The sequence below is a fragment of the Amblyomma maculatum genome, chromosome 2 (assembly GCF_055883805.1).
Source record: "Amblyomma maculatum isolate TAMU_Amacu chromosome 2, ASM5588380v1, whole genome shotgun sequence".
Classification (NCBI taxonomy): domain Eukaryota; kingdom Metazoa; phylum Arthropoda; class Arachnida; order Ixodida; family Ixodidae; genus Amblyomma; species Amblyomma maculatum.
In genome coordinates this window covers 139,003,367-139,029,444 of record NC_139345.1, presented here as the reverse complement: position 1 = coordinate 139,029,444, position 26,078 = coordinate 139,003,367, and the positions used below count along the sequence as shown (strand labels likewise).

The 26,078-nt window shown below is 44.0% G+C and overlaps 1 long non-coding RNA gene across 1 annotated transcript; it reads right to left on the bottom strand.

The window, feature by feature from the left end:
• Window positions 1-2,396: 2,396 nt before the first annotated feature.
• On the bottom strand, window positions 2,397-7,338 carry LOC146200057 (uncharacterized). Its single transcript, XR_014705150.1, has 3 exons — window positions 7,192-7,338; window positions 5,037-6,964; window positions 2,397-2,563 (listed from the first exon to the last, which is right to left on the bottom strand). It is a non-coding gene; the product is annotated as an uncharacterized LOC146200057 (long non-coding RNA).
• Window positions 7,339-26,078: the final 18,740 nt, after the last annotated feature.

The following is a 26,078-nucleotide window of genomic DNA, read 5'->3' as shown; positions in this document are numbered from 1 at the left end:
TCAAACGTAAACGTAATTCGAAACAAATAGTCAGCTCGGTAGCTTACAGTTTAGATATTCCACAAGATATTAATTTATTTTCTATTTTGAAACGTCCTCATTTGATGCTTTGTTTTTGTATGTGTTGTGCGCATCCATTTTTGGCATAGGGACTTTCTATCTATCCATGTGCCTGTACGTTCCTTTCGCAATGAGCATCGATACGATGTTCCTCTCATTACGGCCATTTTGTAAGAAATCACTATGTACCCTCAGTCTTCAACTCATTACCTGGTACTGTGTTTTCCATTGCTTCAACGTCATATTTAAAGAACTGTTTATGTGCAAACATGTAATATGTAAATTTAGCTAATAATTATTTGTTATGTTGAATAAAACTTTTCTTTTTATGTCTGCGTTGCCACACTCATTTACGTCTTTTTTTTTCTTTTTGCTATGTAGCTATAAGCAGCAAATTTCCCCGATCGACTGCCGCAGGTACAGACCGACAAGCCTCTCTTGGCTTGGGCTGACCTGTTATGTTGTTTTACTGCTGTGAGAAATAAATGCATTATATTATTATTATTATTAGTAGTAGTAGTAGTAGTAGTAGTAGTAGCAGTAGTAGTATTAGTAGTAGTATTGTACTAATATTATTGTTATTATGTTTATAACTGTTTTGAAAATGCTGTCTTTCCTCGAGTGTGGAAAATGGCACGTGTGTTTTCTGTCTTTAAGTCAGGAAGCAAATCTGATATTTCCAATTGTCACTCGATTTCTCTTCTATGTGCAAACTCTAAGTTTTTCGAATTAGCTTTGCAGAGCATGCTTTCCTTCCATCTCTAACACGTAATCATACCGAATCAACATGGCATCATATCGGGTCGCTCTGCTTCAACTAACCTAGTCACGGTTATGACGTATGCCCCTGCAGCAGTCCTTCAGAGAAGTCTGCACATTAGGAGCGCTGTACAGTTTGAGCACTGTACATTAGGAGCTCCAGCGCCGGTCAGCAATGCATTAGGATCCTCATATTACCCACAGGTGTCATTATGTGGCGCCCGCAGCCGTCGATATTTGAAATAAAAGAGAGCACTTACACCATCGGACCCGTAATGGTGCTGACCGTAGGCGTGCCTCTTCTGTATTGTGAAAATGTGCCTCAAACACTGCTGAATGCTCCTTCAATCTTGCGCTGGATATACTTAGGGGGACTCTGAAGTTTGTCGTAGGAGGTACCTACAGGAGTTATGTAATACACCTCACTCTCAAAAAAAAAAAAAAAAACGTAAGCCACCGAAGCTTCCTCGGAGGCAACGAGGGTGGAGACCATGCAGGTGACGGGAATACGTAAATGCCCCCAAATTATCAGGGTGGCGTAGCTGGGGCGTTGAAGAGAAAGGGCTGCCATTTTCATTTTAGTGGCAGCGATGCAATTGAGAAGTGAAAAATATTCCGCAAAGTTTCGCAGATTTTTTTTATCAGCACAGTACCGCCACGTTTATCGTAGAAGCGCCCGTGTATTCAGACCAGCCGGAGTACGGAACGGTTGTCGTCATGCAGCAAATGTGCTTAGGCTGGCCTTAATTGGCAGGCGTTGCCGATAGTGCAGTAAAAAGCGGTAAATCGATTGTCAGAAAGAACAGGAAAAGAGCGACTTGCAGTGGGCGAGTTGGGATGAATTCAACCCAGCGGCCCAACTCAACCTGAACTACTAGCAACTATGCCTAGCACTTCGGCAGCGATGCATCTAAGGTGTAACAGTCACAGGGTAATAGAGTCACTAGTAGTTTTACGACTGAAAGCATCCAAGATGTTCTGTATATAAAAAAATTGTAATGCAAAGGGGTGGTGTTTAGCAAAGGATTATTAGGACATTGCTGCTTCTCCACAGTGCCATCTACTACTAGAGTGGAGCGTTTAAATTACGAACATGTAGAATTCGCTCAAAAACCACCGAGAACAATTACCTGCTAACATTTTGGTGTTTAGCTAAGTCGTTTGTAGTATCGACTCTAAATTCTGCATTCTGAAGTTCTTATCACGCTATGTTGCATGCTGTCTGTTAATAACTTTCAAATAGAGCTTCAGCGTGTCTTTTAAAGATATTACAATGTATGTCAAGAAGAGCCTCCATTCTATTAATTATCTATATTACAGCAAGTAAGATGTAAATTTTTCACTGTCATATTATACAGCTCTCAATGAATTCATCAGATTGAGAAATCAAGAAAACGACCTTGCATGTTCAAAATTTTATTTTATTTCTTGCGAGAAACGAAGTGCCGACTTGAATTAAATCTCTTCAAAAGAAACTATCAGCCTAATGCGGCACCGACGCCATAGGAAACGCCTTTTGTTATAAGGGAAGAAACAATGAATTGAAGCACTCCGGCGACTGTGATAAAATATTCGTCGCTTTCTTCGCTAGCTTCAGGTGTGTTGAGAGCCGTCAGTACTTGCAACAGTTTCGCTTGCTCTTCCACAGAAATTTGTGACAGTTGACCTTGCAAAACTTTTCCGATTGTCTCCATTGTCTGCCCCGTTTCCTTGAGCAACGCAGCGTTGTTCTGAACCGTAAGAGCTGCAAAATAAGTAAAGAATATTTGTCTTTGAGCTAAAGCTCCTAACATTTAATCCTTTCGCCTACATGAAATATTGGTCTCTAATTATTCTGAGAAGATTCTAACAAAATTGTAATTATAATTCAGGTAAAAAGCGATCCCAATGTGCCTTATGGCACCAAATATTCTCTAGCTCTTAATCATTGCATTGGGACGCGTCATAGCGCCTTCCCCAATATCATCACATCATAAATAACGGCAAGAAAAGTGTTATTTCTGCCATTTATAAGCAAGACAACCTAGGGCCCCTATGCGTCAGATATCTATGCAGAAAAGTCGAAAAACTTCTTAAGAAATAATGACGCATTCTGCGCATATAAAATGCGGAATGTTAGAGCATTATTTTACAAATAATTTTGCAAAACATCAAAAGGAATGAAATAAAGAGCTCCAAAAATAATTTACTGCGAACGATGAATTAAGGTATTTAATCAAGAACGATACTCCTACAAGAATTGGAGCGAAGGAGTATCTGAGAAGCCTAAAAGTTGTGTAGAAATTTTGTACCAAAACAGGTGATTTGAAGAGATACGTCATGCCGCACCCTGCATTCGCGTCTTTGAATGAGGAAATGTAAGTTAGAGCAGTCTTCTTTTTTTTGCTGATTCATTGGCGGCCGTAAAAAATCTGTTTTTGTTCACGAGCAGGTATACCTAAAGTGGCTGGTTATGACACCGTAAACGTTCTAAAAATATCATGATTACTAGTATTGTCCCTTTTTATTCGTCATAAATACCTTCTTCGTTTGTATTAATGACAGGCATTGTCTTGTTGCATTTACTTCTCGATTTCGTCGCTCTAGTGCATATATGCGCGAAACAAAGTTTTTCTGCTTTCTTGTCCTTCTCAAGTCGTAATAACTGGTACTATATAGCACGAAACTGGATACCGCAGTTGCATTGATATCACCAAAACAAAAAAAAAAAAAAAGAAACATTATCTCTTAGGACATCATTTTCTGCGTATTTTTTTTTTTTTTTCACTCAATGCTTTTATTGCGTGTGCATGTAAATGGTGCAAAATGAAGCTTTTTACAGCGCACAGAGCAAAACGTTGTAGCATAATCGATGCTCAGAATTCGGGGTGGGCCCTTAGACTCAGAGAAATAATTATGAAATTAGCATAGAAAGAAGGATATCGGAAACAGATAAATTTCGCGGTTGAAACAGTTAATTGTTGGCGTGTTTGACGTACACTAAAACATTTATTAGAGTGAACAAGGTTCTGAACCAAAAAAGGAATGCAAAAATATTCCTTTAGGTGTAGCGGATTTTTCCTTTCGCCGTTAAGTATTAACTGATAATAAATTTCTCATTTGCTTATTGCAGTCTTCTTGCTTCACAAATGGGACTGAGCTTCAGCATCAACTATTTCAGGAACCAGTGACAGCTTCATTAACGCGCCTACAACTAAAACAGCCCATAAATCGGAATAAAAAAAAAAAGCTTTCGAACGCACGAAACATCAAATGATGTAAAATAATAATGAGCGCAAATATATTTATTTAAAAATTATTTTGCGTTAATCTATGTATTAGCGTGAAACCTTGCGGCTAACAACGTGTAATACAGTGTTAATATGTAAGCGATGGGGCTGTACTTGATTGATCAAACGTTAAGTACGAAATTAAAATCAGAAAGGAGACGTAGGAGGAGGACTAACTCTGCTTTTCATATTGCAGGAATGATATTTTTGACGAGAGGTTTTCCCTTTGTAGTAAAGTTATTGTTGACTACGTGAACTATTTTGTATTTCAATTCCGGGGCCCCTCCCTATGTATAACACGAAAGTTTCTATTTCGCCACACAAAAAAATTTTGACTGAAGTGGTAAAAGGTAAATACCATTTTAGAATGTCCAAAAGGGGCGCGGGCGTAGTAAAGGGCGTGTAATAAGGGAGTAATTACTCATTGTATTCACCCAAGCGCAGCCATACGGCTACAAAGGAAAGCGGTAGAGCGACTGCCCCGGAAAGGCGGTGGTGCCGGGTTCGATTCCCGGATCAGGACGAATTTTTCTTTAACTACGAGGTTTCTGAGAAAGCTGTATAGCTTTCCTTTGTAGCCGTATGGCTGCGCTTGGGTGGATGCAATGAGTAATTACTCCCTTATTACAAATCTACTCCACCTTGGGGGATTCCCCTAAATATTTGACCAAAGGGCGTGTCATTGATAATCCTGTAATCCCTCTTCCAAGGGCTGACACTGAGCAACAGTGCGCTCATCAGCGGTAAATTTGTATTTTCCGTGTATTTGAAACCCTCCTGTAATCTGAAATTCTCGCTTTGGACATGTAAACTTAATGCAACTGCAGTTGAAGTAGCAATGTTACATTTTTTTTATTTTGGTTTACCAATAACAAAAACTTCCCCGTTATTACTCTCTAATGGCTATGACTTCAACAGCGTTCCGCATAATAGCAAGATTTTTCTTACCTTCATTGAGAGAACGCTCATTACCTCGAGCTCCAAACTCTCTGAAATTGAATTTTTGTTCAAGGGTTTATTGATAACAGGTAATTAAAACAACTATATAAAATGTACTTATTTGAAAGAAGCCACTTACACTGCTGCAGAATCTTGATATTTTGGCAGGCGGAAGACATGGAAAAAAGTAACAGAAATAACCAGCGCAGATTACTATTTAATAACATTAAATGCAGACAATGGAGTTGGATTGACCATGATTGCTTGAATACAACCTGTTTTTAAAATGACTACTAGGATCACAAGTTACTGTTGAGAAGTTCTAAAAAACATTTCGAAATAGCTGATCGATTTAATTCGCTACGAATGTCCGGTTCTTGGGAAGTTTGGCTCTCTTCGATATCAATTCAAGGGCACTATCTTAAATTAATCACGAATCAAATTTTAACGAGAGACATATTAGAATACGCCTCGAAAATATGAGATACAGCTCTTTGTGCATATAATGAAGACATCGTAAATGTTCCGCACTAATATTAGCGGTTGTTTAATCCTAGTATCCACGTCCGCGAATGTTTCGTTGATGGGCTAACAAAATTGAATATTTGAAGAAAGGAACACATCTGTAACGTTTTTGCCCGTTTCATAAAATGACTTGCATTACTTTATTATTTCAATATAAACTTCGTGCCGCACCTAATTACGTGTTAGCGCACGACAATCACACGAGAAAAGATCATGCCCCATTTTGCCACAAAGATCGGCTTTTCGGTTCTTTAATGCTAGAAATTGCACTAGAACGGGAACATGTACCCAGCCCTCCAAATTGCCGGCATCGGAGGTATCACTTCATTGCCAGAAGGGATAAAAAAATTCCAGCATTGATGTCTGTCTAGATATTTTATTAAAAGCCAAGCATTGGCCTTTCGTTTCGTGCAAGTACTTTACTATTTGCATTCCTGTTGATTTTACTTGTCTCTCTAGATTTTGCAAACCCATGTTATCATTCTCTCTAATGATACAGAGGCCTTAATTGACTGTGCATAAATACGTATATAACTGCGTCAAATGAAAAGCGGTGGTTAAGAACGCTGACATCAGCTCTATTGACAACTTTGAAGCCCACGTGTTTATAATAGTCACGGTTGGTCTCTTATGGCGGCCTGCCAATGCAACAGATGACGAATGAATGAACACTGTTGCTTGAGTGAACGTCTTAAATTAGAGACACAGCGAAAAATACACAGAAGGTACTGCCGACATAGGCTTTGCCGTTATCGCCAGGAAAACATACATTTCAATACTGAATATCTGGAATGTGCATAAATGCAGTAGTATGGTTTCCGAAAACGCATCACATTCTTAGAGTTGCTCTTTTGGGCAACACTGCTTGAAGTGTACTGCAAGCAGATGAAAAAAAAAAAAACGCCCTGGACGACGTTCAGTTTACTTCTTCCAGCCTAGAATACGTATTTCAGAAATTTTAGGTAGAAATAAGCCACCCATGAATTAAGAAAAATAATTTCGTTTAAAATTGCCCTGAAGATGCTTATTGCTGCATTTAACAGCTTAGAAAACTTACAGATTCGGTATAGACACTAAGCTTTCCTTCAGTTAACAGCACTCCTCTCTAAATTATTATTCACTATAAACTGACTATCCTTAACAACTGAAAGAACGTTATGTAATAAAGCAGAAGAGCATATCATCCGTTTAATACAAACATCTTGCAGTGTAAGCTGGCAGGTTGTAAAGGTTGCTTTGTGGCAAAGGTTCGAATTCAAATCAATCATAGTGCCTTCAAGACGTTCAGAAGTAAGCTTCCCATCCAAATCGCGTTCACTAGGCAGAAATGCTTCCGCCCATTTGTCTGCTTACATGCTGACGTGATGGCGACCAGGAAAACCAGGACAGAGACTGCCTTCATGTTGGCTGAGCTGTAACAAAGGGAAATTGCATTTGTGAAACCCATCGGCCGCAACCGACGTAGAAAGTTACTTTCGGTAAAATAATGTCTTGGAGGCATAGTTACACCTCACTTGAAAAACTATGCACGGTTTGTAGTCGTGATGTAAGTTAATCTTATTGTTGTAGCTTTAAATAAACTAGCATTAATATATTGATCTTTCTCATTTGTCTAACAAACAGATATTGAAGCTTTTACCGTAGGCTTTCCGCACGCACAGGAAGAGGAAGGCGTTCACTTGGATTCTCTGCGGCGCCGTCGAATGCGTTTCGTGCTGTTCTCTCTTATTTTATAGGCGACTTATCACTAAAAACGTCATGTGATATGGAGCACGGGCGAATCAAAGACCTTGTCTGTACATGCAAATTTATCTTACTCTAGCGCTGCCAATTACAGCGCCTTCTTCTTGTGCCGACTCTACATTTACATGATATACGCCTTCCAAAAAAGATAAGCCCTGACGACTTTATCTACGCATCCACGTAGGAATGCAACCACCACGTGTCACCAAGTACTATTGCACCCCATTTATTTACCCGGAACATTGAATACCTGTTCAGAGAAACTGAAACTATAGCTGACCGTATTGTTTTTATTTTATCCGTATTGAAAAAGACGAAGCAAGTCTGGATAGTACCACGTGCAAAGAAAATGAGTAGTGCGTGTGATGTGTTAACACATATTAGAAGTCTGCAGCGCAACGTTGAGAGAATATGCACATTTGATGTTAAAGTCATACTGCAACCTCCAGAAGCGCCGGTCCACAGTGCTGTCTGAGTGAGCGCATTTATCCCATTCTGTGCTGCGCAACGAGCAATGGGCATTTATCACTGCAGAGCAGACCCTTTGGCAGGCGCAAGAACTTCCGAGCTGTACATGCCTCAGATTTCAGACCGTAAAACGCATAATCTGAATTGTTACTCACATATCTACGCTCGTGGCGTCCATGTGCACACCTTCTGCGCTTACTCATTTCACTGTTGATAAATTTCTAGCTGTTTATTTTGGTGATATGCGCGTTCTGCTACAATTAGTAAAAAAAACCTTGAATTAGCTCCGAAAGAGGGTTTAATGCTGATTGGCGTTTGAATGCTTTCGCTTTCCCACTAACCATAGTAGAGGAGAGTGCTAACCATATATAAATATCTCCCCAAGCATCAATCTCTCACCTGAAAGACCGCTTATATGTCAATATGTCAAAGAAAGAAAATTCATATTTTAACGCCTTCTGCAAGCCAAGTTCTCTGCTATTATCGGTGTTACTGCTGCAGTTAGTACCTTACCAGTAATTGCGATTGAATACTATATTGCATATGCTCTCATGGCTTTCAGCATACATCCTGTGACTCTTGACGACAAATTATCTGCACTAAATTGGTTTTTGCGTGGTAAAAATTATGTCGTGGTTATCATATGCACATTCAGTCGTTTCCGCACCTTTCTCGCGATATTTAACATGAAATTTGTTTCTGGCGGTACTTAGCGGAGTTTTTCATGGCGCCAAACTGTCAAAGGTAATTCTTGTAAAATAAATCACCGTGCAGACACAGGACTCATCAGTTGATTTTACTCGTTCGCTCCATTAATGCAGAGCAGTTATTGCCAAAAAATACCATTCCCTAAAGCAGCTGATTCCTAATAGAGAGTATACAGCAAAGTATCATGCACATCTTTCTAAATTTTTTACAATATCGCACTGCAATCGTCTTTCAATGCGAGCAGGTAGATCATAAAGGTTGTCTGGGGAGCTGGGCCACGTGTACAAAGCCTAAGGCCGCGCGCATGGGAATGTGACTTCTGTGATTCATCAGCCATCTCTTGAGCCGCGTAAGCATATCAGCGAAACGATACGTTTAGAGCTTCAGTATATTATAAAGCTTATTTTTTTGCGAAGTTTATTGCCTCAGGGCATAAAAAAAATGTTATGATGGGGGAAGGGTGTGGTCAAATAAATGAAAAAAGGTTGGCTGATGCAATGAAATCGAGGAGTGAATGATGATGCGGTCCCAGTGTCCAAACAGCATATGACTGCGGATTATGGGGGGAGAGGCCAGCAGCCACCAGGTGCCGGATCCGCATTGGCTTCAACGTTGGACAATTCCACAGTAGGGGATGGATGTCAGCTTCTATATTTCTAGACTTGCAGATGGGGCACCCAGGGTGTGGATATAAATACCGAAATTGTGGCCACTTTCGGATCACTGCTGGTGTTAGGGCCACCCCAAATCTAATCCTCCGAAGCTCCACCTCCTCTGCACGGGTTAGACCGCGGGGGAGGCTTACCGTACACGGAGGTATAAGAGCACGTGTACGGCGCCGGAGGTGCTCCTTTCTTGTTAAAAGCAGGGTGGCATTGTCCAATTTTATAAGGTTTGGCGATGTCGAGGTTGAGTTTGAAAGGCGGGTCGCAGAATCCACTTGACTTTGAGCACTTAAAAGGTCACGCGGGGTACATTCAATACGAATTGGATTTGGTATACGAGTCGCTAGACTGTGTATGTTCTGGCAGATTTCCGGGCTACTACTAACGCGTCTAAGTAGCTTTGTCACCTGGAGGGCATCTGTAAGTATGATAATACGGGCCGTGGGAACCATGGGAATGGCGGTCACAGAGCGAAGTGCCTCTTGCACTGCAAGGAGTTCCGCACAAAAAGAAGATGGAGGTTCCGGAAATTGAAATGTTGACGTCTTGTTCAATGAAGATTTGCTAGGACAGTAAACTGCTGTTATCACTTCACAGGCTTTGATGCTTGCGTCGACGTAAATTATAATGGAACCATGTGGCAAGCGGGCGTCTTGTTCCATAATTCGGTCGCGAAGTGACGACGCCGTTTCCTGTGTTCTTGGTCGGCGTAAATCAGTTGGCTTGTTATCGCTCAGCTGTACAAAACGCCAATGAGGAAGAACTGGCAGTGGCGGTGGTAGTAGCGAATGTGTCGAAGCATAAGCCTTCAGAGCGCACGTTGCGTGAGAGAGTGTGGCCTTAAGCTTGCGTGCATCACGTCTTTGCTGCACCAGTTCATCTATTGTGTTTAGTTGTGCGTTTTCTTGGAGCGCCACGATTGGTGTAATGCGAGGGAGGCAGGTGATGACCCTCGTTGCCTCTCGATTTATAGCCTCAAGTCGATCCCATTGTGCCCTTGTCAAATGCTGAAATTGGGCTTGATAAACAAGGCGCGGTTGCACAACTGCCCGTACCAACTGTCTCGCAACATCTGAGCGAGCGCCGCCCATTTTTGGAGCAATTCGTCTAATCAGACCCAGTGTCTGTAACGCCTGTTTTTTAGCGCCAGATAGCCATGTAGTTCCAGTTCCTGACTCATGAATTGTTGAGCCCAATATTTTTACTGTTGAACTTTCCTGAAGTGGGGTTCCGGATAGATGTAGACGAATAGGCGTTGCCGACAGTTTACGGCGGCCCCAGCGGTTGGCGACTGATATGAACGTAGTTTTACTGGCGGAAAGTTCAGGGCCAGTGGAAGATGCATATGTGCACGTAATATCTAAAGCTGATTGCAGGGCCGATGATTGAGTCAGTAGGTCGTTGTGTGTGCTCCACACCGTGATGTCATCAGCGTATATTAAGAATTTAACATCAAAAATTTCATGTAACCACCATGCAAGTGAGATAATCGCAATATTAAATAATGTTGGTGACAACACAGATCCCCGGGGTACGCCGCGAAGAGGGACAAATTATCCTATGGCCTCGCTACTGAGGCGTATTGCAAATTTTCTACTTTCAAGGAAATATTTTACAAAATTGCGTACTCTAAGTGGTAAATGGAGCATGTCAATATGGTACTAAAATAAGGCTGCATTTCTAAAGAGCTATGGCGTGTGAGTAACTAAAATGTATTACAGTACCCTATTCGTGCGAAGGTTCTTACGCCGAAAGGGTTTTTGTACTTGTTATTAAACACAAACCATGCTTTGGACAAAATATCATATTTAACTTCGCTAAGTACAGGGCAAACTGCCATTACCTTGCGAGTACCAATTCGTTCTAATAAACTTTTTTATCCAAACTATATCAGATTGGGACAAGCTACTGAATGACGTCATTAAGCCTCTGAGCATAATTGAAGCTTACACCTTGAGCAGCGAATAACTGTCGTTTCAACTCTTTTTACTGTCCTATAATTTGCAGTTATTTCGATGCTTTTTTCTGCTCCCTCCGTAAACTTCTCAGTGTCAAGACTATTGTATCAGTTTTGCGTGCTCCATACTTCATTCATTTCATGAACTCCTTGAAGACAGGCCAGCATAAGATGGGGAAAGTTGTGGCGAAGAAGTTCCCGTGAAGACTGCTGCGCAACAAAGTTACACGGTCTTGCACTTCAGGCCGGTTTTTTAGCGTAGCCTAACGCTGAAGTCAACACGCTTAATGCTTAATGTAGCACGCTGTACCTCAGTCGAATAATCTCGACTCACAAGCCGAAGGGTAGTGCGCCTGATATGCAACCGAATAGTCACAGTTTCGATTCATCCCCTTGACTAGCCATTCTATTCATATGTCTCACCACGACTTCCATAGCACCGCCATGATGTTTCTGTTACGCTGACCCCGCTTCTACTGCCAAGCGGGAATTTAAGATATGTCATTAAAAAGACTACAAAAAGCTATTTGCAAACATAAAAAACTTACGCGAACATCGGTATCGCAGCAGTTTTCTAAAGAACCTAATACTTTTTAGGCTAGGTTAATGTTCGTTAGAGACATCTGCGGTCAAAAATATCGGGTCGTCTCTCCGCCCTCAATTCAATGACGGCGGTGCTGAATAAAAACTTTTAAAGAAACAGGTAACAGTAGCTCCACGTCACTCCTCGAACCGCTCGCGTCACTTACCCGAGCCCATTTAGAACGCAAGCACACCCTGAAATCCACTTAGGCCAACGTAGTGTGATCGGCTTCGAAAGCCGAGTGAGTTGCTGCCTTCATCGGTTGACAGAAGTAGCCAAAACCCCTATATCTCGCTTTTTATACGTTGTAGCTTTATCCAAATGTTTGTAATGTGAGGAGAATACAGCCAAAAACCAGCACAGAAAGTTGTCACAACAGCACATTTTTAAAAATATAGCTTTGATTCCCTTTGCAAACAAATAGCCAAAAGGCATGCATACCGTGTTCACAGGGAGCGAAGCCCAACGCAAATTTCCTGGTATCTAATTAAAGCTATTTTATATCAGGCAGATAATCAGCTTTTAGTACCTCTGAGTTTCGACACGCTGTGAATAAACGTATTGGGCAAACAAATTGAAAGGCAGCGACTTTTTAGACACCCCTCATTGTACAGCCTAATAGGATAATGCCATTTGCCGTGAAAAACATTATAACATCTAGTTCTCAAAATAATAAGGGCTTCTTAGCTAATACCTGGGTGAAAATTGTAGTAATGGTAGAAATTAAAATTTCTGCTGTTACTCAAGTGGTGAGTGTAACGTCTACACGTATTTCAAGTACTGTACTTAACAATGCGGCAAAGTTTATACGAATAGGCATCCACACTGCATGCCGAATCTTTGCAGGGAAGTTAAAGGACGCATCATTAGCAGTAAGAGTCGTTTATCACAAAATAATTGTAGCGTCTGAATACTGTTTGTAATGAAACTGACGAGAGTCGAAATGAAAGAAACATTTACTTTCCTCACGGCCGACAAATAAGAACATGGTTTTAGAAGAAAATAGGATATGGTAATATATCATAGCTTTTCCCATACTACCAAGAAAAAAAGTAGAGCTAAGATAGAGGCTAGTTTGATCTCACCGCGCATGGGTCCCACGCGGACGTTGCTGGAACAACCATAATCGGGTACGCAGGAGAGAGGATAAAAAACCTAGATTAAAACGGGATATCCAATTCTCGAGGCAGATACAGAGAAGTGGACTAGTGATGCTTCCATCACAATTTTGAAAGCCGAAAGTTACTTTATCGAGAATGGTTAGAAGGGCGGCAACATGCGCGCAAAAAACAGGTGTTCCATTTTCATTAAGCAGTTGTGAGTCCGCGCTCTCCTAGACGTGTTTCCTTTCTTACGTTTGTTCGATTGTTAGGGTGTCGTAGCGAGGTGAGAACCAACCAGAAAAAGAAAAGAGTGAAGCGAAACACAAGAACATTTATGTAATTGTACACTTGATCTTTTTTCGAAACTTGTGCACAGCGCCTTTGCTAACCTAAAGACACAAAAAGGTCGCTAAAGGTTCTGAAGTTCTTTGTCTACGCGACAAGCACACAATGTAAACTAATTTCACAGCGGGAATGATTCTAGGCTGCGAAATGTAGCAGACTTCGGGCACGGTACGCCACTGATTGCCAGTATCGCCAATGTCCGAATGACTTACAGTGTGTTTTACACAGATTTACTACGAGTACAGCAGGTGCGGGTGGCAGCATTGGTGAAACTTAATTGTCAGGTAAATATAGAAGACTGGCGACGTGGAGCTTAAATTTAATCTTTTGGCAAAATGTTGAAAAGAAAAGCCACTTTTGCAAACATCCTAGCAAGACTGGGGGATAAGCATGCTATTCAAGTAAGTAAAAATAAAACAACTGTGCTGTTTTCATGATACAAAGTTCGCATTAAGGATTAAGGCGAAATCGTTTTATTGTAAGCACCAGCGTCCATTGTATGAACATAGGAAGCTTGGAAAACGCACCATTAAAGGAGGAAATACTGACTATTATTCCGAAATATTTAAAAAGACTAGTGCTATGAAATGAGTACTTTCCAGGTACTTTAAAATAAATCGAACGATATTGTTTTAGCTTAACTCTTTTATTGTACCGAATGAAAATACATGACAGTAGTGCGTGCTTACAATATAAGTGCCACGTTTCGACATAATGAGGTCTTTTTTTATAATCAGTGGCATAATACATTTACCTTTGCGATCTCATTACCTTAAACTCTTTTGTAAACACATGTTAATTGCATCACTTTAAACCCAGCGGTAGTCTTTAGCACACACGCTGCAATTCGTGCCTAACACTAATTTCATTAAAGCTGTTATTGTATGCCTTCTAGAATAATCCACAACTTCAATATACCACATTTGTTTGGCCTATCGATCGCGAAACTCTAACAGATTCTCTCAAATTATGTCTGAGATTGACACGAGTTACTTCTGCCTTCGTTAAACGAACTAATAAAGAACATCCAGCACCACTGTCATAAAAGTGTACTTGGGTCTACTGCTATTATCAAATCGACAAAGCTGCCTTCAGTCTTTATCTTGTTCTCAAGGAAAATACACCACCGTAAATAAAACTTGCATTTGCGTTCGCCCTAATTGGAGTCAAAAGAAAATTGTTTCTCTTTCAAGCATATCTGTATAACTTAGCTAGACGCATCTCTCAGCACCACGGAGAACCATGACAGAAAAAGAAAGCAATTACCGGCCCGCAACAATTTTTTGCTTCAGTAGTGTTCGATATTTCGGTTTGGTTGCTCATTTTATTCTCGTTTTGCCCAGTATTGCATGTTATATATTTGCCTCCTTGTCGCTTCATTGAAATTACGTTTTGAACCTCTTTTTCTTTTTTGGTGTGGGAAAAGTGGAAGACCAAGCTGTCAAGCCCCAGCCTGGAAGATAGGCGTAGGCTTGTCAAATGGTCTAGGAAAGTGTCTGGTACACCGCTTCCTAGACTGTCGAGACTGCACCTAAGGTCTATATTTCATGTATACCCTGAATATACGTTCCGTTTTTTTTTCCGTGTGCTGAATTCTATTTCGAAGTTTTTTCCGGGCTTTGGGAACAGTTGTTCTGAAAACCTTTTTCTCGAAATTATATGTTTTGATGACACTTTCCGTAAGTGGTATACATTTATATCGGGAGCGTACGAAAGTAAATATAAAAAAATACTCAACCTTAAACTAACGACGAGAACGCATGCTGGAAAAATCGAGAGTTTCAATATTTCTGTGCCAGCTAAGGCTTAAGACATTAAGAAAAATGAACAGGCCCAATGATTAGGAAAGGCGAGCCCTAAAAGAACGAATTGGTAGTAGAATCGAATCTTATCGCGGGCATCGTTTAAACCAATGTTGAGCGATGGGTGAAAGCGGTCTTTTCACATATTTAGACAATATGCGTTAACGAGACCATTCGCATGGGTTCTATTCAAAGTGGCCTTACGGAAAACTCATGTAGAACCGTATCCATCACCACGGCTTGGCATTGTCGGATTTCGCGGCGCCGGGGATAGCATATCAAGATATAATTATTGATTATGAGCTGCTCCCTTATTGATTCAACAAGAACAATGGCCGTTTCATAATGCTACTGGCGCAGCAATAAAATTTGTATAAGATAAGTATCCATGGGATTTATGTAGGGTATGTCTGCAGCTTCAGACAATGGCCATGCTTTCGTACCGTCAAGAATGAAACACAGTAAAACTGCCTGAGCATTCATAAATGCATGCTGTAATTTCATACGGAACAGATCCTACGCCAATTGAGTGTTTCACATACAGCTTGGCAATAAACTTTCACTTATACATTTGCTCTTATATGACACTTTATGCTGGGCGTAAATCTAGTAAGATGGCTGGAAGAAAACAGAATATTGAAATCCATTCGCAGAAGAATCCTATGACAAAAGATAACGCAAACATTGCAGGAAATGGCACTTAGAAAAACGCTACATAGGTTGCAATGGCATATCGGTCCTGAACATTTCATCGCTCAGCACAACGAGCGTACAGATCGAAGGAGCAGCGGTCTCTGCATGCAGACACCACGTGGACTACTTCTCATATGAGTAGTTAAAGTGAAGACAGCAGCATATGAATCTCATAGAAATATATGAACCTTGGTTTCATCCAAACCACTTTTGGCCCGCTGCAGTAATACAGTGCTTACAGCACTACTGCTGTGCCCAAGGATGTGGGATTGAATTTTGGCCGTGGAGCCCTTTTTTGATGGAGGCGAAACGCTAGGCGCTCATGTTCTGTGCGATGTCGCACAACGTTGATGAACCCAAGCTATTGAAAATTCCGCACCCCTTCACTACGGTGACTCTAAACGGTTGAGTCTCTAAGTGGTTGAAAACGTATAAACAAACCAAACTTTTCCAGTTTACATTTGGACGAAACAAAAAACATTGTTTCACCGTTGCTTCTGTAAACTGGTGGTAGTGAAAGGCCATTATGTTGGACATTCAGCCAAATGCGACATAAACTCACATATGACCTAATTCATTGCCCAATCATAAGTACTAACCCAAATATAAATTTTTGCTACACTTCTCACACTGCAGTTGTTAAATATACAACTAGCAAATCAAAGGTTGTCCGTAAAATGTAATGGCAGAAACTTCGAATAACCTGTTCCAGCCTTGCTTGTTGAGCAGTGTGAGGAGACATGACAAGCCCTTCGAAACTTATGAAAATGCTCTATTTTAATTAAGGCATACATGGCTTCGTGGGGAAGACAATATGTGAGCCCTTATGGAGAAAACACTGCATCCGTAAGGAAAAAAAAACGCATTATTTGATCCGGTGCAAACAAGGCTGTTTGCAGCAAGATGTTCCGTCTAGCCTGGCTGCATGATAATCTTGAGTTTCTGTCCTTCTTAATATACTGTTTTGCTATCTTCGGTAAATATGTAGCGGTAAATGGTAAACCGCTTGAAGGTACGACGCCTTAAGCAGCGTGATAAGTGCAAGAATGCTCAAGTTTATTGCCAGCACAGCACAGGTGCACACGCGTTGTCCATACTGTGCATCAGTGATGTGCATCGGCGCTCATAAGGTCAGGACACATGTCCGATAAATCTTCCCTTGGGAACAACTAGGGCACTTGATTGAAATGTTCGTCATAGTGTAACTTCTTTGGGTGCCTTCTCACTGGGGCGTTGATGGGATGCTCGGCGGAGAATCGCCGCCCCTTGGTGGTAGCGTCAATCCCTCGCCGTTTTGTGAAGTCACTCCAGAGGCTTGCGCAATTCGTTCAACTCCGCTCGTAGGCTGCTCTGTACGGGAATGAGAACCGTGCAAATTTCCTCGTCATCGCTTTCACTACTGCTATATCGTTCCTTTGTCCCAATTAGATGTCGGCGATTTCACCGCAACACACGATGATCTTCGGTTTGTAAAAAGTATGATCCTGCAGGGCTTTCAACAATGACCATCGCCTTGCTTTCCAGCCCGCAGCATCCTGAAACCGCACCGTTGCGCCTTTGTTTTCTCACTTTGCTCCTGGGCACCCTGTCAAAGTCGAGAAGCTACGAAGTAGCCTTTTCTTAACGAGCTCACCCAGAGGATGGCCATCTTCAAGTGGTGTAGAGAGATGCGCTAAAAGACCAATCCAGAAGTTCTTCCGTGCCTGCACGGTCTTTCAGGTGCGCCTCACTGTCTGCACACCCAGAGGCAAAATATTTTGTTTTTTTTTAAAGCCTCACCATATTATATGTCTGCACACCCTTTTCAGTGAAGCCTTTGGACTGCTTACAATGGAGACTAGAGGTTATATGATGGAAGTCGTACGTTTTGTCAAATAGGGCAAATTTGTGGCTTGAAAAATGGGGTCCATTATCTGTACAGACTTCCACCGGTACATGATACGTGGCGGACATGATGCTTAAGACTTCAGTTGTGGTTTCCATTGTTGTGGCTTTCTGCCTCACACCCTCGGGAAGATTGGAACATTCACCATACGCAACCACGTACGACTTGCCCGCACATGAAAAAATATTTCTCCAACCTCGTACCAAGTACATTTCGGAACTGGTCGCATTAGAAGTGGTTCCTGTGGCTGTCTCTTCTCGCATTTTCTGCAAGTTGCCCAGCTTTCTATACAGGTAGCGATGTCGTCATTCAGACCAGGCCAAAATAGAAGTTTTCGCGCTGTTTCCTTAAACTGTTGCAAAACTAGACGTGACAAGCGTAACTCACCGCACACTCTTCAGTATTTCAACTTCCGCACTCCTCAGTGAAACTATATTAACTGCAGAGAGTTCTTTGGGAGATGTCGCTCTGCAGGCAGCCGCCCCGTTGTGTTTCAGCCATCGTGTTTTTAGGGTGACCATGTAGTCCAAGGACTGCACCGCATGGACATCAACAACAATTTAGTCTTCACTCTGATCCACTCTTGACCATGTCAGCGAGAAGGAGCTGCTTTACTGCGCGACAAATTCGTGTTTTATTAAATGCAAGGAAAATCTTGCACTCGCGGTGCCTTGTCAACAATTTCATTTCCCGCTATCATCCCCAGCTGCTTCTGGTCAGTTTTAATATGTACCTTTCTTCCGTACACAAACTCGTGCAGCCTTTCGAAGTCAAAAGAAATTCCAAGCGTTTCTTTTTCACTTTTTTGCATAGTTATTCTCGGCTAGCTTTAGGACGAGATGCATATCTTACAGGCCTACATTTACCGTTGGAACCTTGCAGTAACGCTGCACCAACACAATCATTTGATGTGTCGCAACTAATCTTAGTTTGTCGGTGCGGATCAAAGATTGTAAGAAGGGGGACGGTGGTAAAGATTTTCCACTCCAAAGCGTAATTTTTGGTCCATTGTAACTCTGATTGAGATTTGACAAGCTCACGTAAAAGCGTTGTTCACTCGGACAATCGTGGCACATATTTACCGAAATAGTTAACCACACCGAATATCATCTGCAGGTCATCCTTGGACGTTGTTGATCGCATTTTCACCAAGCTTTTCGTCAGCTTTGGGGCAGGCGATATTTCGGTTCGGCCTATGACATCGACAAGAAATGTGACTTTTTTCAACCTAAAATTGCATTTCTGGGCGTATAAGTTAGGCCTGCTTTCTCAGTAGCTGTAACACTGCTATCAATTGCTCATCGTGTTTTTGATGTGAAAGCAACTCTACACTACATCTAAACGATTTCGCGGGGCCCCGGAGAGCCCCAATTCCGCATGCGCGAGGAGCGAGTGGCGTCACGCGGATCACAGCTGGAGAGCCGCATCAGAGCCGCTGCCGACTCCTCCGCTGCGCGGGAGACTAAGAGGTGCCGCCACCGCAGCTGCGCATGCGCCAAGAGGGAGTGACATCACACGGTGCACAACTGGCGTGCCGAGGCCACCGCCGACTCCTCCGTGGTGTCTCTTGAGGCAGAATTGCGAAAGCCTACCCTTCGTCTCCTATTATTTGCTTATCATTGTTTGCCTCTTAACGGCGTTCGTTGCAGTGCTTTATATATTTATAATTAGTTTACAGAAAAGGAAAGGCGCCGTATGTGTCGCACTTTCTCCGTCAAGTGTGTTTGGACGATACAGCATCAGCTGGAGTAGGTAGGTCACCGCCACTTGCGGCGGGGGCTAGCCTGCCACCAAACTTTTATCTGTTGTAGGCCGTCATTGCACCCGCCACCGCTTCAGTGTTGGACGGCGGCCGTTGCGGTGGAGCGCGTCTTTCTCTCCCTCTTCTTTTATTGCGAAAGCAACACTAACATCACTTTTGCCCCGCCGGGGTGGTGCAGTGGTAAGACGCCCGACCACTGTGCCGGAGTACCCGGGTTCGCACTTTTTGCCCCGCCGGGGTGGTGCAGTGGTAAGACGCCCGACTACTGCGCCGGAGTACCCGGGTTCGAACCCGACCTCGGCGGCTGCGTTTCGATGAAGGCGAAACGAAGAGGCGTCCGTGTGCTGTGCGATGTCAGCGCACGTTAAAGATCTCCAGGCTGTTGAAATTACTCCGTAGCCCTCCACTACGGCTCTTCTTTCTCCCTTTCCACTTTCACTCCCACCTTCCTCCCTTCCCTTACGGCACGTTTGCGGTGTCCACAAAAAAACAAGTGAGACAGTTACCGCGCCTTTCCCTTCCTATAAATAAATCAGTTTAAGATCACTTTTCAGCCGTTCGCGTAACGCGTCGGTACACATGAAATGACCTTTTGCGTAACCCCGTGTGACGGCACGCCGAAGAGCTGGGTGACCAACTTGAGCCGTTCGCGAGGGGCGGTGGTGCCCATGAAGCGGCGGCCTAACTCCCGGTCTCTCCACGAGGAGCGCCACAGATGTGATGTAACGCCGAAGAGCTGGGCGACCAAATTGAGCCATTCGCGAGGGGCGGCGGCGCACATGAAGCGGCGGCCTACCTCCCGGTCTCTCCACGAGGAGTGCGTGGTGATCTACATCTGGGCGAGGCTATAGTCACACCCCATGCTCCTAAAGTTAAGAATTACGGGGCTGCATCCGCTGTTGCTGCTGGGGGTGCAACATTTGAAAGCGTAGGAAGTAGTCTACCAACAAGTGGAACCGGTGCAGTATCGGGGAATGCGCTGATTCCTGCTGGTGTAAAGAATGCCGTTACGGCCGGTGCTGGAGCGGCAGTGGTACATTCTGTCAAAGCCTCACCCACAACCAGGTACATCGTTGCAGCCACGACACTCCTTGTCTGGCTACTATTTATACATAGAATATCCAGGTAGCACCTTGTAATAACGATTGTGACCATATGCTATAGCCAGAGTGATTACTCATAGCCGTAGTTCACCACAGTATCGCCACCAGCTACACATTAGCTGAACCTGGGCTTAGCCATGGGTATTGCTTTCGCAACCTTCCGGGCTTAACCAAGCTAAGCCTCTGCCAATTTTTTCTTTCTTCTCTATTTTCTCTTCTGTCCGCACGAGGCAGCGGAGGTGGCTCAGCTACAGAGCCAGCAGCAGGCCCGTGCATTTTCTTTTCATTCTTCCTTCAGCCACAACAACAACTCCTGCGTTTCATGGACGCGTTCAAGACTCATCCGGAATGCTGACGGCGCGCCACACTGCTGCGCTCCGTTTGGCCTCAGCGGCTGTCACGCTGTGCGGGCAACCCCTCTCTATGGAAAGCGCGCCGCGTTCACTATACCTCTCCTTCAAGCCACACTACCATAGTGCCCCGCCGGGGTGGCGCAGTGGTTACGGCGCTCGACTACTGTGCCCAAGAACGCCGGACCGAATCCCGGCCTCGGCGGCCGCTTTTCGATGCAGACGAAAAGCAACGTGCCCGTGTGCTGTGCAATGTCAGTGCACGTTAAAGAACCCCAGGTGGCCGAAATTTCCGGAGGCCTTCACTACGGCGTCTCTCATAGCCTGAGTCGCTTTGGGAATGAATTTGCATAGTTAAATGTACGATATGACAAGCGCTTAACTTTAAATGGATGGTCGCGGCGGTCAAAACCAGAAGAAGGAGAAGAAAAAAGGTCATTATGAAGCATTGGATGATGATACAGTTTATGAAAAAGTGATAAACTTGCATGTTTACGACGGAGACATAGATCCTGAAGATCGGCGCGATTCTTTAAGGGTGTGATGCTTGTATGACGTGAATAATCAGAGAAGATAAAACGAACTGCGCGATTCTGCAATCATTCGATGGTATTTATTAAGTATGCTTGGTGAGGGTCCCAAATAGCCGATGCAAATTCAATTTTATGCCGAATAAGAGTGGTGTAAGCACGTAATCGGAGGTGAGAGGGAGCATGCTTTAAGTTATGTTTTAAGAGACCTTAAGACCGATTAGCGGATGCAAGAATAAGGTTAATATGGTGGTTCTATGTTAGATCTGAAAGAAGGTGAAGACCAAATAAAACACTATACATCAACATTAAATGGCTCGGACTGGCACTCACCTCATTCAAAGCATAACTGCGTAACCAAGCGCTAACGAAGCAGCTGGTAAACCCACGGCCTGGTAACAGTGTACGTTAAAGAACCCTAGCAAGTGGTCGAAATAAATTTAACGGTGCAAAGAGACAAGCCCAAGAGAGACAACGAGATGCGCTGTCTTTCGGTGTTTCTCTTTTTGTACCGTTAAATTTATTTAACAGTGAACTAAATCCAATTAGCCATACAGCAAGTACTCAGGTGGTCGAAATTTACAATGTCCGCCACTACGACATCTGTCGAAATTTAGGCCTCTTCGCGCTATCTCTCAAAGTCTCTCATTCGCCGATCTTTCTTTTCGTTTTATCTTGACCCGACGTTCATTGTCTCGGGTCAAGATGAAACGCAAGATTGGTGAACGCGCGACGCGAGAGCCTCGCGTCAAGATAAAATGCACAATTGGTGAATCTTGCGTGAAAATGAAACGCACGATCCGTAAATTATCGACCCTTAGAGATAGTAACGCGAAGAGGTCAAAATGTTTTTAGCTTTCCGATACGGCGTCTTTTGTCTCAAGAGGAAATTTTCGGTCACATTTGCGGCACACATAACCTCAATGGTAGTTGCAGTGCGAAAAGTGCTCTAAAATTGTGAGGGACAACTGTCAGCATTTGATAGGAGCTACACTTTAATAGGACAGCGTCTAAATGTAACTGGTCGACTCCTATAAAATGTGTCATTAGCGATTCAAGCTGCACTGACGTCGGCGCAATACTTACCTTAGAGGCTGCGGCTAATTAAAGCTCCCTAACAGCGTTTTTACGTACACGTCTGATACACGCTGCAACAACTGCAGCACGCTTTAACATGCGCTCACTTCATGCCCCCTAAGAAATTAGACATATATGAAAATTCGACTTTGGAGGCAGCCTTGCTGATTATAGCTGCTCATCGCTAGAGTCCAACAGGCCCTGGCCAACGGGCAATGGTGACAGCTTTGTTTAGCGGCCTCCCAATACTAGGCACTTCACTCATGCAAAGGAACTTTGACCTGCACTCTTTTTTTTTTCTTCATTAAAAGTGTTCTGCCTCACCACGCCGTGACAGACTGAAAGCGGCGTCAGGTGCCACGGCACGTTCCCTAATCAGGGGCCAAGATTCCCCATGTATAGGTACCCGCTGTCCACAAACTAGGTATTCACTGTCTCTATGGGTATGGTAAGACAGCCCTGAATAACACCGCTCTTAAAGAAGTTTGGTCTTACTAAAGACGCCGTTTAAGTCTTGACTTAGCTCGGACTTTATCGTGCAAGCGGGCCCAAGTCTAGGGCGCATTATTGTCCCCGCAGTCCATCTACGGCTGTATGAAAATGCGAAACCACGTTTCTGCAAAGTTTGTTCAGGGCCGTATGCATTGCGGTATCCAGTGACTAATAAAATAGACCGACTTGTTAAGGATGGCATTCTCTCGCCTATCGATAGTGCGTATTTGGCCACGCCGCTGGTTCGCGTTATCAAGAAGAATGGTTACATTCGGTTGTGTGGCGATTTTAAGGTGACCGCAAATGCTGCATGCGTTACGGAGGAGTACCCACTGCCGAAAATAAGGAACATTTTCGGTAACCTAAACGGGGGTGAAGTCTTCAGTACTACCGACTTGAATGATGCCTACAATCAGTTACCGCTTGACGAGAAAACCATGGATCTCTTGATCGTAAACACGCCAAAAGGCCTGTTTTGCTTCAATCGACTTCTGTTTGGTGCAGCCTCTACTCCTGCGATTTTTCCGATACGTATGGAAGGCATCCTGCAAGGCATTCCGGGCGTTCAAGTTTACCTGGACGACGTAGGGGTCGCGGAAAAACACGTCAACTCTGACTCACTGCGTGAAGTGCTCAGGCGTTTCCGGCAGCATGGTGTGAATTTGGATTCCTATAAATTGAAGTTTCGGCAAAAAGAACCTGAATTTCTGGGGCGTCGTATAAACGCTGACAGGGTTGTTACCGAAGAAAACACTGCTGCCTTAGCAAAGATGTTGAAGCCAATGTGCGTGCGCGGAACTGCGGGCACTCGTGGGGTTCGTAAACTATTATCATGCATTTCTGAGAACGTTGGCTACGGTTTTGGAGCCGCTGCACCAACCACAAAGAAAGAACGCACGCTGGAAGTGGGAGGCGAGTCAAGATAACGCTTTTCGAACAACGAAGCGGCTGCTCGAGGAAGCAATGTTTTTGGCGCAGTACGATCCAAGTAAGCCCCTTTTCTTGGAAACCTAGGCATCATTACGTGGCGTTGGCGCCGTACTATACCACGGTAAATGGCCAAGATCTACCAATCACGTTTCAATCGCGAGCTCTTTGAACTGCTGTGCGCCATTACGCGCAGAGTGAAAGATAGGAATTGGCGGTGGGTCTTTGGCGTTACAGAGTTACTGGAATATCTGCTCGGAAATCTGTTCACGCTCGTCACTGGCCACATACCTCTCGTGAGCCCGTTCAGTCTGGCGACATGCCCGTTCCAGCCATGGGCGCTGCACGCATTCAGCGTTGGCCTCTCCTGCTAAACGCCTACAACTACAACGTTCAGTTCAAGCCAGAAAAGTCGCTGTGTCCTGCCAACACCCTTATCTGCCTGTGCGGGAGAAGAAAAACGCTAAGACTGTAGAAGATGATACGCGTGAGTCCGTTCTTCTCACCGATCACCTAAATTCTGGTCCGCTCTCAGCGAGTAATTTGGCCATGGTGACGGGCAATGATAGCGACATCGTGCAAGTCCGCCAATAAATTAACAATGGATGGCCACGGTACTTGCAGTTTAGTCAGGAGCCGTTACGCGCATATATGCACAGCAAGGACTAACTGATGTTCAGCCATAGAATTGTATACTGGGATCTTCGTGCGGTAATTCCGACGGCTGCCCGGCTACCTATGCTGCGTATGCTGTATGACGCGCATCAAGGTATAACGGCCATGAAGAATTTGGCCCGGTCTGTATTCTGGTATCCAGGACTGGATTGAGACACTGAGAAGCTTGTCAGCGCGTGCCCAACATGCATAGAATGAGGCAGCATGCCCGTTGCCCAACTACCCCTTCCTTGGCCGAAAACGGAGAAGCCCTGGTCTTGAACCCATGTCAATTTTGCGGGTCTCTTAGAAGGTCACATGTTGATGGTTGTGGTTGATTCTCATACGAAATGAATTAGGTTGCCGCTATGAAGACAGTCACTTCAACGAAAACAATTGAAGCACTGGAGGGTATGTTCAGCCGATTAGGCTTGCCGTGGACTCTTGTGACTGACAGTGGGTCGCAGTTTCGTAGCGAGGTATTCATGCATATATAATGCACAATGGCATCGTTCATTTGTGGGCAGCTCCTTACAAGTCACAGTCTATCGGCCTGGCGGAAAGAGCGGTACGTTCTGTGAAGCAAGGGCTAAGCAAGAACACGCGCGGTAGTCTGCATGCTCGCATGGACCACATTCCATCTCACTATCGGCGTATCCCCCTTCTAAACTTGAAAACCCCAGTTTTCTTGCTTCAAGGTTTTAAGCCGCGCTGTTTACTGCATAATATAGTGTCACGACCTTTCTCCTCGTCAGATGCATGCAACAACAACAAACCACTACGCAAGGATGCTTGGTTCAAGAACTGCGGAGTGAGGGACAAGTGGAAACCAGGTGTGGTAGAGTCCACCGAGGGATCGCGCATGATAACCATAAAGATCGCAGATGGGGAGTAAGATCGCCACCATCTGGACCAGCTAAAGACCATGAGAACCAGTCTTGAATTAATGGTGCTTATATCCGAGGCCCCCACGGCAACATCAATGGCTGAAAACAGCCCAAACGTATCGGTAGAGCCGCGGTCTCAAGGGCAAACGCCGTGCGGCGCGTATACTGAGGACCGTACAAACGAGGCACTGGTGACTGGCGGCGCTGGAGTGACACTGTGTAGGTCAAAAAGGAATATTCGACGCCCAGACCGCTACACGCCTTAAGGGTGGAGAATTGTTGCGAAGCATGCACACGTGCTTGTCTACCGAGATACCGGCCAAGCCACATGTTAACGGCAGTAGCGGCGGTGACGTGGCTAGCCAAATGGCTATAAATTCTACTAACCTTTAATAGAGACCTTCAGTTTACTGGTCCCGCTTAACGCGGCCGTCTACCGCTACCGAGCGTCGTCAGCACAGCACTCTGACGCCATGTCTCGGCCTCGAGGTTATCTGCCCATGCGTACAGACGCTCGCGCGGTAGCGGTAGACGGTAGCGGTGAGCGGTGGCGCTAAACTAAACGTCTCTAGTAAAGCTTGTTCGCTCTTCGCCAAACACTTGTCGATTCACTTCAGTCAGTCCGAGTTGTATGGCTTCATACTTACAACGTGAACGACGTCGGCTTGTTGCTGACGTCGCTTTGATGTCGACACCCCTACACTGCTTCGTGCGGATGCCAGCAACGTGTGTTTGGGTGCTGTGTTGGTGCAGCGCCAGGATGTTGCGGAAAAAGGAATTGCTTACGCTTGC